Below are 15,537 nucleotides of genomic sequence, written 5' to 3'. Positions count from 1 at the left end.
ATTTCCGGAGCCCTCCACTACGGCGTCTCTCATAATTATATAGTGGTTTTGGGACGTTAAACCCCACATATCAATCATCAACGATTATGGTGCCGTTTAGATTGTGGCGGCGTCTGTAAAAAGATAGGAAAATTACTATTTTACTTTATGTGAAAAAGTATTTTTTACACCTAAATTGCTTTCTGAACAAATAGTAACTAAAATATTGTATGTGTAGTTTATGGCTGCGCATAAAATGAAATAGGTTTCAAAAGCACAAGGGCGTTTTTATACGGTTGCTGACATTCCGCATATCAGACGACAACGTCGTCGTATGCCTCTGCGTCAGGGCTGTCCCCCGGTCGCTGCAGCAGCCCTTCTTTTGATTTCGCTAGTTTTCATGGCGTACATAGCAGTAAAATACTTACTAGAAGCTAACAAGTCTCTTGCATACTTTAATAAGTTAGTGGTGTCGCATACACGCCGAGCGAAATGACAACGCTTATCACTCGAGCATGCAGCAATAAATTGTTTCATGGCGAGTCAATCGGTGTTTACATAAAATAAAGGCCACGTAAATAACGTTTTAGCATGCACATCAGTGAACAATATGCATGCATCAGCGATCATATGCAAATTAGGTGTACGTACTACACATAGGCCCAACCCCGATGCCCGGAGCACAGAAGCTGTCCAGCGCTGGCTGATATACAGAATGCCCCAGATATCTTTTGCCAGAGTTTAAAAATATGCCGACACAGGCAATTACGACGCGATCAAATGTATGTTGCTGACTGTTGCCTTGAGCTAGACTATTTTTTGTGTTCTAAAATATTGTTTAATTATATATGCTTAATTAACTAATTTTTTGAAGGAAGAAAGATAGATAAAAATTGTTGATGAGAAAGTTGTAGATTGGTTTGCAAAACATCTGTTTAGACAGTTTGTATTTTTGTACCTGGTAAATATTAGTGTTTTTCTGCTAACTACAAACGCCCGAGAAACAAAAAATAATAACACGTGACAAACCTGTAGAAACCTGGAGTGGCGCACTCAAGGTTTCTACGGTGCATATAGTGTTTTCACAACTAGATGGAGCCGTAGGTACTTGCATTTGCATTAGCGGGAATGCCTTCCGATGTACTAAAAGACCAACAGTTGGCAGCACCGGGTTTCGTTTTAGCGTTAGCGCTGACACGTACGCTTACGCAAACGTAAGCGTCTTCCGATATCCTGTAACTCTCTATTTCTGTTGGAAGTTATTCTACATCTCATCTCCCAAGTCCACACTTGTCCCCCAAAGAACCACATCCCGGGCCACGGTAGTTTTGATTGCTTAGGTGTTACTGTTAACGTTAAATTCGAGCACATATAATCTTTAAGGAGACATGATATCTTGTATGGCACACGTATACTTTGGCTCGTCATAAAGGCCAATTGTAAATCCTCCAAGTAAAAAAAAAGGAATTTTTTCATCCATTCTGATTGTGCATCGTAATCGTTTCCTGCACAATAAAAATTAATAAGGCCTCGTTTTATTACGGCAGTTGTAGTAGTGCTTTCCGCAAGAACGTGATTTCTTTCTTGTTTTTCCACAGCACTGCAATAACGGGCTTTCACACTAGCAGGTAATAAAAGCCCGTGAAGAGCAGCAGACGCACGGACTTTATTCTACGTGGTAATCTAATGCACAACTTAGGTAGCGCAATTAGGAAGTATAATGCACAATTAGGAAGTATATCGTCTAAATTGACTGCATGCCAGATTAAAGAAGTCAACTTCAAGAAAGATAGAATCAAGACAGAAAACCGTGCAATCAGACAGACTTTCAAAGACGCTTATACAAACATCGTTTATTTTGAGCTTTGTTTTTTTACAAATATATCTTCTTAGCCGTCAGCAATACGGATATTAGAAGAGACTTCAGTAAAATTATAACTATATATAGAACTTCAAGTACCGCTATAATACAGATTGTTAAAGACCCATGTTTTCCGCCAAGCAGCACATCAACGTCATTTGGTCAATGCATGCACGGACTTGCAGGGACATTATAAACCGCCGTGAACTGCATTTGAAGTCGAGCCTGCGCATGCCATTGCTCACTGCGATAGAAAAAGTAACGCGCGAAATGATGAAGTCGTGAGGTGTTGACATTGCTTAAGCAACCTCGAGAGCTGCCAAAAGTTTACGTTATTTACGGCCATAGATAACCGTCTAACTTAATTCCTCCCGATCTCTTTAGCGTCGATCTTGTATCCATCCGCCCTCCTCCTTTGGCTTCTGCAATGTCCTTGTAAGTTAAGTTGTTGATTCAGCATCTGGGGTCACGCCCGTCAGTTATATTCTGTTTTGCGTTACTTTATGCTTGTGTCGCGATTCTTAGGACTACAGACGAAGCTGGGAAAAAGACTTCACTGCGTGTGCAAGTTATGGGCCCGATCGAATGCAACTAACTTTCTGTGGAGTGACTGTCACACCGACTGATGGTTAAGACTAGTTTCGTTAGATTCCCAACGGAAAGCTGCACGGGTCACCTTGCGAGGGGACCTTACCTCAGATTTTCGTTTCTTCTATACCATGGAGAGTGATAGACGTTATTGTGATGAGCGATTGCTCTTCTTTGGACTTATGAATTCGTTATAAACGACAGGCTACTGTCATATCTGAAGGTAAGCAATTTTAGGTGCGTTGTACTCCTTGTTCGAGTCACTAAAAATGATAAAATAATTAAATAAGTGTGTTGCGTTGTATTACGAATTGATTGCACGACATGTTTTAGTAGTGTAGAACTGCTTCATTTATGCTGAATAAACTATTTAGCTGTTGAAACAAAATTGTAAGTTACAGCTTTCACTCATGTTTGAACGTATATGAGCAAAACTATTTTTATTATTGTGACCTGTGTTCGCTAACCTAAACGCATATAATCTTCATCAGCCACTTGATAGAGCTACTTTATACATGAAAATTACCTTAGCTGTTTGTACCACGTAAGAAATTTCAAGATAAACATATGTCTCACGTACTTTTCGTGTCCTTGCAACAGACTTGTGCATCAGATAACCTTGCTAACGACGTCCCTAGCACAGGTATATGCATATGACGAGGGCCTGGATATGCGCTTTGCTATTGCGAAAATTTTTGGGCATGATAATCAAAGGCGATTTTTATTACGAAAAGTTTGGTGTTTTTTCTCAGTGTTGTGATGACACTTCTCCTTGACCACCTCGACCCGCTTGTTGAATCTTGTGGCATATATTTTCCTTTATCTGTTGACCTCCTTATTTTTCTTTAAGCACTGTACCTTATGCAGAATCGAAATATTTCCTAACACGTCGCTCACCCATGGTTTACTATCATTTGCTCACTTTATGCCGTCATACATAGTAATCTAGTTTCACCCCTTCTCGCGCTCATATTCAAGGTAATGATGGATATCAGAAAATTATTCTTTCTTCTATTTTTCGCAGTTTGTAGTTAACCTAGATGTTTATAAACAAACGCTACAGCAACCAAATTATGACATCTTTATCGCGGGGGTTACTTGCTGTTCTTTGTATGAATAAAGATAGATGCTGACACTCTCTAGTCCTTTTTATTTTTCTTGGGGACCTTTAGACAATCAAAAGGTCACTCTGCATTAATAAGTTGTGTGGTATAAAATAATAGTCTCAAGCAGTTGTGGAATTTTCTCAGTGTCTGTGTGTGTTGGCAACATCGATAAATCACCCTGCGAAACACCCTGGTGAGCTGTTTAGGATACTTATCGGTGCGCTTTGTAATTTGTCGTAGATTCTATGCGCCATTCATGAGGAGGTATTCACGTGACATCATCCGCAAGGAGTGCTAGCGAGATAGCCATATCTACGCTCGCTTCATTATTTACATTATTTTAAGCTGCGCAAAATTTCTTCTGTTAAAAGTTAGCACATGTGCTCTACGGTTATTGTTTGTGTAGTTCGGGCATACATTTTGGAATTTCTCTCTTAAGTTAGCACTTGATTTGAACTATTGTTAATGTTCTTTTGTTCATTGTTTATACATAGCTAGGTTTGTGCAACACGATTTCTCATTGATTGTTGCTTTAGTGCATTTAGTGTGTGGGAACAATACACCTGTGCACTAATAATCAAGATAAACTTCTGTGGCGAGTGAGCTTATATTAGGTTCATTATTCCCTGCTATTCAAGTCGTATCACTTTTGTACAATATTCTACACATGATCTCATCACAGTATGCACAAATACAGGCAGATCTGCAGGCTTTCTCCTGCAATGAAAAATGGTCTCACAACACTTGCGAGTATTTTATGGCCAATCTTGAAGTTTCTCTGGTTATGTAATAAAGTTTTTGTCGCTGTACTTGTGCTTCTCGCACCATTTATTTCTTGAAAATATGCTTCATTTAGGCGCAAAGAACCTGCTGGCAGTCACGCGTTTTCCTACCCGAATATGTACCAGAAAGAGAGAGCGTATTTGGGAGAGGAAAACGACAAAACTAGAGAAGCATGGGAAAAAGAAACAAGGATGGGGAGGCACATAAAAAGAAAATAAAAACGGACATTACAGTCCGGGTTGTACAAGGTATTTATCCCTACTTTTTAAGGCTTACTGTGCTCGTCGAATACGTCCTTAGAAGAGCAGATTTTTTTACTTGCTAAAAGAAGGATTGTAAAATGTCTTTCTATTGTCTCTAAGCCGGACATTAGCGGAGATATACGACCACTCCAGTTGGATGAACGAATTTTAAGCTCCCGCAAACGAACATTAAAAGACGTTCGTTTCGGATTGGCCAATCTGCTTCGAAGCAGTTTTATATCACTTTTGTGCGAGCTGGGAAGACTGATAACCGGTGACCAGTAAGAGCAATAAAACGGCAGCCGAGACGTGGGGAATGCAGTCGAGAACGGCAGTTGGTTGGAGGCAATATAAAATTCAGATACTTAATTAGAGGCATAATGGGATCAACTCATAGAGGATAGGGTAAGATGGAGATCCTCGAGGAAGATTTTTTTTGGGCTTGGGTTGTACTGATGATAATAAGATTGCTTGGATTTCACTTGCTGAAATCACGATGTGATTATGGGCCACATGATATTGAAGGATGCGAATTGCTTTCGACCACCCGGAGTTCTTTATTGTTTATTTAAACCTAAGTAGCCGGGTCTTGCATTTTGTCCCTAGTTAAATGCGGCAGCAGCCGCCCAGAATTTGACCCACGTCTGCGAGCTTAGCAGCTTGTTTGCTAAGCTACAGTGGCGTACGCTGACTGATGAGGATAATTATGATGATTACGATGAAAATGAAACGTCAACCAGCCCGTTGACAACATCTGGTACGTGGTACCGTAATCGCCACCGACATATTCTGCATCATCTGCAGTGGGGATGGTGTGTTCGACACAGTGCTTTCAAAATGTTATAGAAGTGATCATACAATGAGGGCCCGTAAATCAGGGGCATTGCCAGAATTATTTTTTGTGGGTAGGAAGGCAGCACTGTCATCTGAAGATGATGAGGATATGTGAGGTTTAACCCCCCAAAAGAACTATATGATTACGAGAGATGCTGTATTAGAGGGCTCCGCAAATTTCTACCACCTGGGGTTCTTTAACGGGCACACAAATCTGAGCACACGGCCCTACAACATTTCCGCCTCCATAGGAATTGTAGCCGCCTCAGCCGGAATTCGATCCCGTGACCTGCGGGTCAGCAGCCGAGTACCTTAGTCACTGGACCACCACGACGGCTAAAACATTCAGCAGATTCCACATACCTTGAGAATCGATGTAATGTAAAGTATGCGGAGGGAAGGTTACTGCGTTGCAATTTTTTTCGGTGGAGGGAAACGTTCCAAAATGACTCTAAAGATATGTCCTAATGTTGTACGCAGAAACATATGTAGAATATTCGCATATGCATTATACAACCAGCTGTTTACAATTGCGTAACGATGACAACAGCAACCTGGGTGCTGCCAACACCAGAAGTTGTAAGCTGATTTGTAGCACTTGTGCCTGCGAGAATGGTAGCCACGGATAGTTCTACGTAGGCCAACTTCAGAGAATGCCAGTTAAGTATAGAACAGACGTTAATATGAGGTCACTTCTCTATTAAAGGAGTACATATTTGATGTTTATGAAATTAGATAGCCACCACTGTGCCACAATTGACGTTTTCGGAACATTACTCTGGCATTACGACGCAGTTCCGAGACCTGGCGCGGCTACACAGTTGAGTACTGGTTGCCACGTGAAGTGCTGGAGTTGTATTGCTGCGGGGATTCTGAAATATATATTTCTAGCAATTTTCGGGTCAACGCTGCCTCATCACGCGAGTGTTCTTCGCATTTGCCCTGCATCAAAATAGGGCCGTTGTGGCCGAGAATCAAACCAGCGCAGGACTTATGAGCTAAGCTACCACCGGTAACTACTGTCAACGTCGGTAATACTCTCATAATAGGTAATTTATTTTTCATTCTTATTAAATTTACTATACTGCAAATATCTTAGGAGATTAGGTTGCCGCATTGAATATGCAGCACCAAGAGAACAACGAAGAACACGCGCAGCGGGAGAAAAAAGAAGAGGTTCTCTTCCGATCAGTTTGCCAGTGTTCTGGTACAATTAAAGTGAGTTTTCTGTATTTAACTGCTGCTGTTTCTGCATTGTGACACTGGTGGAGGCACTCGGTACATGTTCGGGACGCCTGACAACAGCCCCGCATCTAGTCCAGAAAGACGTCCGGCATCGACACCCCCGTTCACCGCAGCAGCCGCCGCCTGTTAGGCCTCAGCCCGGAGTTTGGTCCATTGCCGGAAAGCGTGACCGTGCCAGAAAGCATGACGGCGCCTGGAAGGACTGGCCCCAACATGTCCAGCCCAAGCACGACACAGGTAACTGTTTTGAACCCTCGACTTCCGGTTGACTTCCACGGAAACGCATATGAGGAAGCACATCACTGGCTCGAGGAATTCGAGCACACAGAGAATGTGAACGGGTGGAACACCACACAGAAATTGGGCTACGTTTATTTTCCGCTTCAAGACGGAGCCCGAACATGGTTCACGAATCACGTGTGGTCGTCTTGCGACAAGTTCCGGCAGTAGTTCCTCGACACGTTCGCGAGCACTGAAAGACGAGAAATCGCACAGCGTCTCCTTGAGTCACGGATTCAGACACCAAATGAATCCGTTACGATATTTGTTGAGGACATTGCGCGGCTATTTCGTCGAGCAGATCCTAATAGGCCGGAAGCCAAAAAGGTTAGCCACCTCATACGGGGCGTTAAGGAGGAGCTCTCGCTGGTCTCGTAAGAAACTCGCCTACAAGTGTACATAAATTCTCCAAGGAGGCGACATTCATCGAACGCGCACTGCATTTACGTTATCGCCAGTCATCATCATCATCATCATCAGCCTGACCACGTCCACTGCAGGACAAAGGCCTCTCCCATGTTCCGCCAGTTAACCCGGTCCTGTGCTTGCTGCTGCAAATATATACCCGCAAACTTCTTAATCTCATCTGCCCACCTAACCTTCTGTCTCCGCCTAACCCGCTTCCATTCTCTGGGAATCCAGTTAGTTACCCTTAATGACCAGCGGTTATCCTGTCTACGTGCTACATGCCCAGCCCATGTTCATTTCCTCTTCTTTATTTAAACTATGATATCCTTAACCCCCGTTTGTCCCCTAGTCCACTCTGCTCTCTTCTTGTCTCTTAAGGTTACACCTACCATTTTTCTTTCCATTGCTCGCTGCGTCGTCCTCAATTTAAGCTGAACCCTCTTTGTAAGTCTCCAGGTTTCTGCTCCGTAGCTAAGTACCGGCAAGATACAGCTGTTATATACCTTCCTCTTGAGGGATAGTGGCAATCTACCTGTCATAATTTGAGAGTGCTTGCCGAATGTTCTCCACCCTATTCTTATTCTTCTAGTTACTTCAATCTCGTGGTTAGGCTCTGCGGTCATTACCTGCCCTAAGTAGACATAGTCTTTTACAACTTCAAGTGCACTATTACCTACCTCGAAGCGCTGCTCCTTTCCGAGGTTGTTGTACATTACTTTCGTTTTCTGCAGATTAATTTTAAGACCCACCTTTCTGCTCTCCTTGTCTAACTCCGTAATCACGAATGTCAATTCGCCCCCTGAGTTACTCAGCAATGCAATGTCATCGGCGAAGCGCAAGTTACTAAGGTATTCTCCATTAACTCTCATCCCTAACTGTTTCCATTCTAGGCTTCTGAAAATCTCCTGTAAGCACGCGGTAAATAGCATTGGGGAGATTGTGTCCCCCTGCCTTACACCTTTCTTGATTGGTATTCTGTTGCTTTCTTTATGAAGCACTATGGTAGCAGTTGATCCCCTGTAGATTTCTTCCAGAATGTTTATATATACTTCATCTACGCCCTGATTTCGCAGTGTCTGCATGACGGCTGATATTTCTACTGAATCAAACGCCTTCTCGTAATCTATGAAGGCTATGTATAGTGGTTGGTTATACTCTGAGCATTTCTCTATTACCTGATTGATAGTATGAATGTGGTCAATTGTTGAGTAGCCTGTTCGAAATCCTGCTTGTTCTTTTGGTTGATTGAATTCTAATGTTTTCTTTACTCTGTTAGCAATTACCTTTGTAAATAGCTTGTATACTACAGAGAGCAAGCTGATCGGCCTGTAATTCTTCAAGTCCTTGTCATCTCCTTTCTTATGTATTAAGATGATGTTAGCGTTCTTCCAAGACTCTGGTACCCTTCCCGTCAGGAGACACCTCGTAAACAGGGTGGCTAGTTTTTCTAACACAATCCGTCCTCCATCTTTCAGCAGGTCTGATGTTACCTGATCCTCACCAGCGGCTTTGCCTCTTTGCATGCTCTCCAAAGCTTTTCTGACTTCTTCTATTATTACTGGTGGGGTGTCATCTGGGTTACTGCTAGTTTTTATAGTATTAAGGTCGTGGTTGTCTCGGCTACTGTACAGATCTCTGTAAAACTCTTCCGCTATTTTAACTATCCTATCCATATTGGTAGTTATTTTCCCTTCTTTGTCCCTTAGTGCATACATGCGACTTTTGCCTATCCCAAGTTTGCCTTCACTGTTTGACGCTTCTTCCGTTTTTCAGAGTGTGTTCAATTCTGTCCATGTTATACCTTCTTACATCGCATACTTTACGTCCATTAATCAACTTCGAAAGCTCTGCCAGTTCTATTTTGTCTGTTGTACTTGACAATTTCATGATCTGATGCTTCTTAATTAGGTTAATCGTTTCCTGGGAAAGATTACCAGTGTCCTGCCTAACTACCTTGCCTCCAACTTCCACTGCACACTCGGTAATGATACTCGTCAGATTATCATTCATAGTATCTACGCTAAGGTTGGTTTCCTCACTAAGAGCCGAGTACCTGTTCTGCAGCGACACTCTGAATTCCTGTACTTTCCCTCTCAGTGCTAGCTCATTGATTGGCTTCTTGCGTATCAGTTTCTGTCGTTCCTTTTTCAAGTCTAGACAAATTCGAGACCCTACCATTTTATGGTCACTGCATCGTACCTTGCCAACCACTTCCACATCCTGCACAATTCCTGGGTGTGCAGTCATTATAAAGTCTATTTCGTTCTTATTTTTGCCATTAGAGCTCCTTCATGTCCACTTGCGGTTTCCTCGTGTTTGGTAGAAGGTATTCAAAATCCGTTAACTATTGCGTTCTGCAAATTCTACTAATAGCTCTCCTCTGGCGTTTCTAGTACTGATGCCATAATCTCCTACACCCTGGTCTCCAGCCTGCTTCTTCCCTACCTTTGCATTAAAGTCGCCCATCACTATAGTATACTGTGTTTTTACCTTACTCATTGCCGATTCCACGTCTTCATAGAAGCTTTCAACTGAAGCGTCAACATGGCTGGATGTAGGCACGTAAGCCTGTACTACCTTCAGCTTGTATCTTTTATTCACCTTAATTACAATACCTACTACCCTTTCTTTATTGCTATAGTATTCCTCTATGTTGCCATCTATGTTTCTGTGAATTAGGAACCCCACTCCTAGTTCTCTTCTGTCTGCCAAGCCCCGATAGGAAAGAACGTGCCCATTCTGTAGCACAGTATAGGCCTCATCTGTCCTCCTAACCTCACTGAGCCCTATTATATCCCATTTAACACCCTCTAGCTCCTCGAATAGTACAGCTAGACTTCCCTCACTAGATAAGGTTCTAGCGTTAAATTTTGCCAGGTTCAGGTTCCAATGGCAGCCTGTCCGGATCCAGAGATTCTTAGCACCCTCTGCTGCGTTGCAGATCTGGCCGCCGCCGTGGTCAGTTGCTTCGCAGCTTCTGGGGACTGAGGGCCACGAGTTATTTGACGTGTGCATGTGGGAGGTAGTGGCCAGATACTGCACCAGGGTGGCGAATCCTTCTCTGGTTGGGAGTACGTTCCCGGCAGTGGTTACCGGTGAGGCCGCACCCCAGGCCTCTTAATGCAGTTCCATAAACACGCGGATTTTTTTAAATCTGGTTGGGAACTGCGCGGCACCGGGATTTGAACCACGGACCTCTTGCATGCGAGGCGGTTGCTCTAACCACTACGCCATCGCCGCACCCGGATTGTTATGTTCTAAATGTAGGTTTCAGCGGTGTATCAGTCAAGTTTGTTGTTATTTTTATAAAAATGTTTTAATGAAATGACATTTCTTCTGAATACCCCCTTAATTAAGGGCCTAGAGAGTGCGGAGTTGGGCCTCCGATTAGCCTAAGGGGTGCTGTTTATTAATATAATAGGCGGGCAAATTCTAAATTCGATTGTGAGGTGATGTTACCAAACTGATCTTTTAGTGATTAGGCTTAATTTTGGTCACAAAATAGTTCCGGTACTATTACTCCTGTCCTGATGAAACTTGAGCGGCGACAGGTCTACAACTAGGGCTTTGCACTGTATGAGTTAGAAGTTTCCCGGTAGGTTATTAGCAAAGTTAAGTGCGATCGTAAGAAAAAAAAACGTGGTTCAAGACTTTGATCGAACGGGCGTACCTTTTTCCCGAGCAGTGAGCCACCCTCCTCCTCTGAGCAAGGGCTAGAGAAGACGCGGGCGCCACACGTTTATTTGCAGTTCTCGTTATATTCTTTCTAACTCTGTATTTTCCGGTTACCTTAAGCTATCAAAATTATTTTTACATGGAAAAAACCGAACTGTTGTGTTCTAAAAGAAGATATTAGCTATTTTTCGGTGGCGTTTGTAGCTACTTTTGAAAATTTGTTTTAATGAAATGAGCTTTTGCTCATTACCACCTTAACTAAGGGCCTAGAGTGTACGGAATTGGGCCTCCTGGTAGCCTATGGGGTGCGGTTTATTATTATATTAAGCGGACAAAATTTAAACGCGTTTGCGAGGTTATATTACCAATTTAATCTTTTTAGTGATTATGCTTAATTTATATTGCGGAATAGCACTGGAACAATTGAACCTAGCCTGATCAAACTTCAGTAGCGTCAGGTCTACCCTGAGGACTTTCAACCTAATAAGTAATAAGTTTCCAGTAGAATATTAACGAAGCTACAAGCTATTGTAAAAAACACTTGGTCCGACTGTTGTTGTTTTCACAGATTCACACTGTTTTCCGCTCCTAAAATTTAAAATTTTCATTTGTAACAGCAGTATTTCTCGCGGTTGAACTCCTTGTATCTTCACGAACAAATAGACATCACTTTGACCCTCCTAGAACCAAAATGGCTAAAGTTATAGGTAGATCTGTGCAGAGATCAATTACCCGTGCTGCTGACGCATCCGCTATCTCCGTGCTGCTGATCGCCAGTATGACCGCCCAACCCAAAGTGCACCCGATCAGCGTGGCAGCCACGACCACAGCAACAACACCCGACGAAGGTCTTTAGCGCCAACTAATACGAGAAATCGTACAAGAAGAGGTCAAGAAGCTCGTCGCCAAACCGAATGACTGCGCGATCGCCTCAGTAACGAAAGTTGTACGCCAGGAGATCAGGCAAGCGCTCTCGCTTCCTGAGCCGAACCCGAGAACTCCCAGGGCAAGCTATGCAGACATAGTCCGCCGACAGCCAGCGAATGTGCCGACACCACATAAGTACCACCAGCAACATCTGCTGACAGCGCCTTGGTACTACAGAGAAACTTCGACGCCGAGGCGGCCACCACTTCGCAAAACTGATATCTGGCGCACCCCGGACCATAGGCCCCTGTGATTTCGTTGTGGGGAAGCAGGCCACATCGTTCGGTATTGCCCGTATCACGTTGCAGGGTACCAAGGGTTTCCTTCCACTGTTCCTCGGCGCCATTTCAACGGAACCCCTGACGTGGAAGCGAGTGTCATGACCCCGCGGGATGTTCCTCCTGGGTTTCGGTAGCGCTCACCCTCTCTTTGGCGTTATTCTCCATCCTCTAGACGGAGCACCACTGACATGCGAAAAGGGGGATCTCCTAGTCCACGCCGGGGAAACTAAAAGCAGCGACCTCAGGGAGGAAGGTTGCGAATCGTCGAAGTGCTGAAAATCCTCCAATACTGCCGAGCGAAGAGAGAGACATTTTCAATGAAACGACGAAAGATGGGGTTGTTACTGCCGAAGTTGCAAATATGATTGACGGACATGACGTCATGGCATTGGTCGACACTGGCGCGGACTTCTCAATAATGAGTGAGAGTCTGGCATACACGCTCATGAAGGTTAGAATGAAATGGACAGGACCGCTGATTAGAGGAGCTGGAGGGCAGCTACTCCCACCTACCAGAAAGTGCACCGCAAGAATGAAGATAGGGGATGCATCCTTCGTCGCAACTTTCGCTATTCTTTCTGAGTGTTGCAAACAGGCAATCTTGGGAATAGATTTCTTGCGTGAATATGGTGCCATCATCAATGTACCGGACGGTGTACTGACCTTTTCAGCGGATCAAAGCGCAGTGCTACACCGAAAATTCCTGCGAGTCATTGATTGTGTGACCGTACCTCCGTTATTGTGCCGCCTTGTTTCAGTCACGTGCAGCGAGCCGAATACTGGAGAAGGAATCGCTGAACAAGTATTGACGCTTCTACTCTCTCGCGGTGTTGCGATTGCCAGAAGTATTGTCAATGTTGAGTGCCGTGAAGCGAAGGTTTTGTTGACGAATTTTACCAACGAGCAACGACACATTACAAAAGGCACCACAGTTGCCTACTTTGACGAGATCACCGAAATCCGCTAGTGCTGTGTAGTACAACAGGACGAGCCGCAAGCCACGTCGACCCCACCACCTATTGACGTAAGCACGGATTTGTCACCAGCGCAGAGACAGCGTCTAGTAGATCTTCTTCATCAGTTCAATGACTGTTTTTCATCGACCTCGATGGTCAGTCAAACGCCACTGACGAAGTACCGCATAAAAACGGAGGAGACGGCAAGGCCAATACGTCAGAACTCATACCACGTAGCACCGAAAGAGCGTGAAGCGATCCAAGAACAAGTGAAGAAAATCCTCAATGACGACGTCAACTAGCCGTCAAGAAGTCCTTAGGCATCGCCGGTAGTGCTGGTTAAAAAGAAAGACGGAAGCTTGCGATTTTGTATCGACTACCGCAAGCTGAACCGTGTGACAAAGAAAGACGTATACCCATTACCACGCATCGATAAGTCACTCGACAGGCTGAGCTATGCACGCTACTTTTCGTCAATGGACCTCAAAAGTTAGTATTGGCAAACTGAGGTTGACGAGCGAGATAGAGAAAAAACGGCTTTTGTAACGCCTGACGGGCTTTATGAATTTAACGTCTTGCCATTCGGATTGTGCTCAGCCCCCGCAAAATTTCAGAGACTGATGTATACCGTTCTGTCAGGCCTTAAGTGGCAGACATGTCTGGTCTATCTGGACGACGTCATTGTTTTTTCAAAAACACTTGAGGAACACGTGAGCAGGCTGCTATCGGTATTCAGGTCAATAAGGTCTGCCGCCCTGACACTGAAACCCGAGAAGTGTCATTTCGGTTTCAAGGAGCTCCAATTTTTAAGCCATGTGGTGAGCCATGAAGGTGTTCAACCTGATCCCGATAAGATTGCGGCCGTCAGAAAATTTCTGGTGCCAAAAGACAAGAAAGGAGTCAGGTGTTTCCTTGGCCTATGCGCATACTACCGAAGGTTTATTGCCAATTTCTCCCACATAGCCTCGCCGTTAACACGACTCACAAGAGAAGACGTTTCGTTCTCATGGGGCGACGATCAACAGGTGGCATTTGATGATCTCCGACAACGCCTGCAGACTCTGCCTGTGCTTGCTCACTTTGATGAGGATGTTCCTACCATGGTCCACACAGATGCCAGCAACGTAGGTTTAGGCGCTGTACTCGTCCAGTGCCAAGACTCAGCCGAACGTGTGACCGCATATGCTAGCAGGGCGATTTACCGCGCCGAGTCCAACTACTCCACAACGGAAAAAGAGTGTCTTGTGTCGTATGGGCGGTTATGAAGTTTCGTCCGTACCTCTATGGTCGTTCTTTACACGTAGTAAGTGACCATCATTCCCTCTGCTGGCTGACCGTACCTCTATGGTCGTTCTTTACACGTAGTAAGTGACCATCATTCCCTCTGCTGGCTGACCAGCTTGATAGACCCGTCTGGTCGGCTCGCACGGTGCAGCTTTCGCCTTCAATAGTTTGATATGACAGTCGTGTGTAAGTCCGGGTGGCAGCACGCCGACGCCGATTGCTCATCAAGGTCACCGATAAAGCGCGACGATGACACAAAAGATGACAGCATGGCGTTTGTAGGAGTCGTCGACACTACTACGATTTCGTGCAAGCAGAAAGAAGACAGCGAGTTGCTTCCCCTTATTGAATTTTCGAATGGTCGGACAACAACCGTCCCTCGAAGATTTGCAAGAAGCCTGCCTTCATTCTGCTTACGTAGTGGTGTTCTCTATAAGAAGAACTTTTCTCCCAGAGGAAGCACCCACCTACTTGTCGTTCCGACGTCACTCCGTGAGGAGATACTTTGTGCTTGCCACGAAGAGCCAACGTCTGCTCATCTCGGATACACACGCACATTGGCCGGAATCCAACAGAAATACTACTGGCCAAGACTTCCAGCTATTGTGAAACATTACGTGCGCACTTGCCTCGATTGCCAACGATGAAAATCGCCACCGTTAAAATCAGCTGGACTATTACAACCAATTCAAGTGCCCACGGTACCTTTTGCCCAAATTGAAATGGATCTCTTCGGGCCATATCCGGCTTCCCATGCTGGTAACAAGTGGGGAATAGTCGCCACTGATTATCTTACGCGCTACGCGGAAACAAAGGTTTTGTCAAGTGGCACCGCGTTTGAAATCGCACGATTCTTCGTAGAAAATATCGTCCTGAGGCACGGTGCTCCGACAATCATAATAACGAGTCGAGGTGCCGCTTTCACGGCCGCGATCCTTAAGACAGTGCTTGAGCTCAGTGGAACAGCCCATCGGAAAACCACTTCCTATCATCCACAAACCAACGGCTTAACAGAACGCCTCAACAAGACTATTGCCGACATGTTGAGTATGTACGTTGACGTGGATAACATGTTCTTGTGATTCAGAT

This window comes from Rhipicephalus microplus, chromosome X (genome assembly GCF_043290135.1).
Source record: "Rhipicephalus microplus isolate Deutch F79 chromosome X, USDA_Rmic, whole genome shotgun sequence".
NCBI lineage: Eukaryota > Metazoa > Arthropoda > Arachnida > Ixodida > Ixodidae > Rhipicephalus > Rhipicephalus microplus.
Note: the sequence above shows the minus strand (reverse complement) of the source record.